Source organism: Aethalodelphis obliquidens, unplaced genomic scaffold, assembly GCF_003676395.1.
Source record: "Aethalodelphis obliquidens isolate GAN/ISIS:26980383/991018 unplaced genomic scaffold, ASM367639v1 scaffold7, whole genome shotgun sequence".
Classification (NCBI taxonomy): Eukaryota; Metazoa; Chordata; class Mammalia; order Artiodactyla; family Delphinidae; genus Aethalodelphis; species Aethalodelphis obliquidens.
In genome coordinates, this window is record NW_020837951.1 from 41,320,030 (window position 1) to 41,325,728 (window position 5,699).

The following is a 5,699-nucleotide window of genomic DNA, read 5'->3' on the forward strand; positions in this document are numbered from 1 at the left end:
CAAGAGTGCAAGACACTTTGTGAGGCTAACAACCTTGGAGTGGTAGGTAGATCAAAAGAGCAACCAGCCCAGGTATAGCAGGAAGTCAATGTGCTCCAGGAGGGTTTTCTCTGGGAAGAAAATATTGCTTTTGCAAAAAATGAGGCTGGATCATTTTGAGAACATTGTTTAAAAAAATCCCTCTGATTCTGACAACCACTGGTCCAAAAATGCATTAAGTAAAGTAAGAAATTCATTTATTAAAAGTCAATAAAAAAGCAAAGACAGAAAAAAGAAGAGCTACCCCAAAAAGCCATTGTTTAAATATGAGTCATGTTAAAATGAAGCAAAACTGTAATAAAAGCAAATGCATTTGACTTTGACACTAGAAACATCCTTCCGCAAATGGCAATAATGTTATAACGTTGGACGTAAAAGGAAGGAAATGGAATCCAACACCTTTATTTGAATTTGCGGTGAATAATATCTACATAACCATAAAAACAAATAATATTTATTGGTTTTCAGCCTTCAGTAAAAGCTAAAGACAAAGCTCATAACGATTATGGCTTCAGAAAGAAAGGTAAATGTTTCACCATGACTATGTAAAGTTAAAAGAAGAGCTGCCAGAAACTGCGAAGTGAAAGGGCGAAAGAGGTAATAGAAGGAAGAGCAGGAATATAGCATAATATTTAGACTTATGAAATTAATCACAGGAAGGAGTAAAAATAGAAATGTATAAAAGCGGTTGGTTTGGGGAAGTGAAACTGAGGTTGAGGAAGAATAAGCAGAAAAAAATTATGTGTTCATTTAAAACCTGTCTCTGCGTACACAAAGTAAACAATACATATATCAAATAATCATGTTGTACACCTGAAGTACGTACAATCTTTATTTGTCAATTATACCTCAATAAAGCTGGAAAAAATAAATAAACAGACATCCATTGTGTATTTCCTTTAAATCAATGATATACATAAAACATATTAATATGGACAAAAGGAGATCTCAAATGAAAAAGCACAGCATCACCTCAAATATATGTTTGTGTTGGGTGTACATGTGCTTAGGAAAAAGCCCCGAAAGATACATGCCAGCTCATTCATGTCTGTACATCTAGAAAATGGATTACTGGTGATTTGTCACTCTCTTCTTTCCATCTTTACAGATTACTTGATTCTTTTTTTTTACAATTAGCATATATCTAAACAACAGAAAAAAAATTTACTCTTGAAAATTAAATTTTAAAACTGTTCTTAATCCTACAATTGGCCAATTCTAAAATACCAACATACTACTTCTAGATTTTTTAGTATTTTTAAATATTTTTAATATTTTAATATATCATTGAAGTGGAATCATGACTATATATATTAACATTTTACGTAAATGGGATTATACAGATTATACCATAATTTGTTTCAAGCTATTCCCCATGCGTTTATTTACAACACGCTCATACCTTCATATATCACCTATTACACAAACTAGCCAGAATGTCTGTCTGTCCAACATGTCTGCTTTCCCCAGAGGAGAAGATCCTGAAGCCAAGAACCATGTTTTAATAATCCTGTATCCCCAATTCCTTGCACATCAAAGGCATGTAGTGTGAATTTTGATCAATTTGAGAAAAAGTTCGATGTACTTTCCCCCTGTGTACAGAGTTACCAAATATTCCCCTTCACAAATACTGTGTTCATGCACACAACAAAAGAAGCAGTGTGGCTACGTAGCAACGTAAGTCCCTGATGTTGCTCCCTCTTCCCTTCCTGATCATCTGAACAGTTAGGAGGGCTTTTCTTTCCTGCTTGATCATTCCACCTGAGCAAAAGTAACCTCTCCTAAACGCTAACTGTCCAGCAGGAGGGCTTTTGTGGGCATTCTGACGAGCCTCCAGCAGAGGGTGCAGCCGTTCCCAACGAAGATCTCTGAGATTGTAGAAAGTCTCTTTCCAAGAAGAGATCCCCTTCCCTTCTGCTGACAGATCTCCACTGTTTGAGATTCATTCTGTAATGTTCCTCATTTCCACAATGAGATAACAGATTAGGCCACCAGTTTTAGTGAGTCCTCACTCCTCAAATGCCTACCCTCCTGACAGCACCAGAGCAGACAGGCACTGTACTAGGCTCCCATGGGTGACAATTACATCAAGAGAAGTAAAGAGTTCAAAGGAGACAGGAAGCAAAAGGAGGTAGGAGAGAAATAATTTCAGACTTTGCAGTTTCTTCTACTAATAATCTGTCAAATGACTCCAAAACTAGTTGTACCAACTTTCCTATTAAAATCACTTAAACTTTTTTTTTTTTTCCAAAAACACTTCATAGGTCTTTGGTTATAAGTTAAATTAGGACAAAATTTCTAGTACTCAAAAGTAATCAGAAAAGAATACGGCACATTTAAAAAAATTTTTTAAAAAAACAGCTTATTTTTACCATGGTTTCAAGAACTGCATTTAGAGGCAATGATAATTATGAAGGTGGCCGAAACGTTTTTAAGTAAACATTTTACTGCAATAATACAAACTGTGAGAAAAATGCACAAACTACCAATATACAGCTCAATGAATTTTCACAAATTGAAAACCACTATGACCACCACCCAGATAAGGAAAGAATACACTACCAGCATTCCAGAAGCCACTTCTTCATGACCCCTCCCAGCCAAAGGTAAATACCATGCTGAAATTTTATCACTATAGATCAGTTTCGCTTGGTTTTGAAATTTATGTAACTAAAATCATACAGAAAGGTACTCTGTAAACAGTAGCTACCATGGCATCACTAGCATGAAAACATTTTGCTAAATCAGGAAGAGATAAGGAGTTGTACCCCTCACCCCAAGTAAACTCTAAACAAACTTTATGAATAATGATTGAACTCAGATTCATCCACCTTGAAGATGCAGAATCAGGACTCAGAGAAATTATGTTAACAAGATCACATCCTCAGCTCAGTAAGTAGCTAAATTGTGGTTTGGACCTAGATTGTTCTCACTCCAAAACAGATACTCTTCTCTCTATGCTACATGGCCAGATGAATAAGTATGATATTGCACTTCTACTAAAAAGTATCACCCCACTTGGGCTTCACATCGCTTAGAATACTGAGTTGAGCAAATACTTGGTTGTCCTTCTTTGGATTGCATCGTCTGTTGGTGGCATCACAAGGCAAGCTCTTGACTGGCATGAGTGTAAGGCTGCTTACAGGTACAGGCCATGTTTATATTATACATTCAGTTTCAAGTCATTGGGATACAACCAAGGAATGGTTTTATTTCTTTTCATCAATATTTCCAAATTCAACATTGTTGAATTTCCCCTCACCGTTGCTTAAGGACATTGAGGCAGATGCCACAGTTTTCTAGGCACTTTATAAAACCCCAGTCTAGTTAATATTTCCATCTCATATTTAATTCAAAGCTAACCACTTCTTGTATCGCAGACTGGATCAGTGGTTCAAGGAGCCTGATATGGAGAGGAGGGCATGATCTGCTTTTACATTCTTCCTTCTCCACCATGTCCTTGAATTGCAGAATGGGAAAAAACAATGTACTTCCAGGTTCCTCTTTCCCTTCCTTCCCCTTGATCTCAATCCTTATGGCTGAGTCCTAGAAGGAGAAATAAGGGAGGCAGAGATATTCTTATGTGACTGGCCACCTGTCAGTAACGAGGAGGCATCGCTGGTCTCCCTCTGCTGCAGTCTGGTTCTGTGTAATGGTGATGGCCCTTGCCAGTGTGGGGCCCCTGTCAACGTACTGCCCTCCACATAAATCAGGGTTCTCAACAGCAGCACTACTGACATTTTGACTTGGATACTTCTTTGTTGTATGGCCTGCCCTGTGCATTGTTGGATGTCTAGCAGCATCCTTGGCCTCTACCCATTAGATGCAGTAGCACTTCCTCATAATTGTTACAACCAAAATTTGTAATTGTACCCTGGAGGGCCAATTCACTCTGGTTGAGAACCACTAACAAAGACAGCATGTGTATAATTCCTAAGCAGCCCTGCCAGTGACGTTTACCTTCGAATCCTTCCCTGGGCAGGGTATGCACTTGCTTAGCCTAGAAGTCATCTGGGCAGTCCAAGGATATCTGATGCACCTTTAACCTCTATAGTCCTTTACGTGTAGCCATGCTAACAGTTGTGGTCCTCTTTTGAGCGCTCCAAAACAGGTGAAAGTTATAATGGGGGTGATCCCCATCTATTTCATTTGAGACATTACATCAGTATCCCTTCTGTACTGCTGCTGTAAGATATTTCAGTAAAGATTCAGCCTTTAGAAACTCTGGGTAGAAATTCCAAACAAGAAGGAACCATCCTCTATATTCACAGTCACCCCCAAAACTTGAGTCTACATTTCAAGCTCTTGCAAGAACTCCCTTCCATGCACTTCTCCACGCATTATACAGCTCTCCAAGTCTTCAGAGAGGAAATAAGGTTCCACATCCCCCCGCCAAATTCTTTTAAAATATATCCTAATTTTGGCCTTCCCTGGTGTTGCAGTGGTTGGGAATCCGCCTGCCAATGCAGGGGACATGGGTTTAAGCCCTGGTCCAGGAAGATTCCACATGCCGCAAAGCAACTGAGCCCATGTGCCACAACTACTGAGCCTGCGCTCTAGAGCCCACGAGCCACAACTACTGAAGCCCAAGTGCCTGGAGCCCATGCTCTGCAACAAGAGAAGCCACCACAATGAGAAGCCGGTGCACTGCAACAAAGAGTAGCCCCCACTCACAACTAGAGAAAAGCCCATGAAGCAACGAAGACCCAACACAGACAAAAATAAATCTATAAAAGAAAAAAATACATATACATATATATATCCTAATTTTTATGAATGACCCTTCTCTTGGCTTAAGGAGACAAAAATCACTTCTTTGCTCTGGATGATGGGGCAAGAAAACAACCACCTTGAATATAACACTTCTTACAAGACTACAGACCTCAGTGATTCTCTCCCTTTCCCCGTTGTTATGGGCTGTTCCCCCAGAATATGTACGCTAAAGCTTCAATACCCAGTACCTCAGAATATGATAGCATTTACATATAGCGTATCTAAAGAAATAATTAAGTTAAAATGAGGTCATTAGGGTGGGCCTTATAAGCCTGGTGTCCTTATAAGAAGAGGAAATTTAGAAACAGGTACAGAGGAAAGACCATGTGAAGACACAGGAAGTAGACAGCCATCTACAGGTCAATGAGAGAGGCCTCAGAAGAATCACACCCTGCCAACACTTAGTCTTAACTTCCAGCCTCTAGAAACATGAGAAAATAAATTTCTATTGTGTAAGCCACCCAATCTGTAGTACTTTGTTATGACAGCTCTAGGGAACTAATATACACCAGTCTTATTCTTATCAACTGGGGCTGAGGAGATGGTGAAATGAGAAGGGCCAGTTGTACCTCTTCTTATTAAGTCCTGGAGAGTTTTCTAGCCCAGTTTTTGGTGTCCCCTTTTAAATGAGGGCTACTTGGACCCTATTCAATACTGAGCCCTTATCACCAGTTCTGGAGCAATAGAAAAACATCCCACTCACTGGCATGTTACACATGCATCTATTTGGATTTTAATAGCACCCAAAAAGAAAACCAGACTTTCAATACTGCAAAGAGAAAAATAGCTCCTCTGTTGTCCACTGCTGTCACACATCTCTTACGGCAAGAGCACCTTGCCTATGTGAACCTGGGTGAAGTTTCTATGATGCAGTAACATGTCTGCTT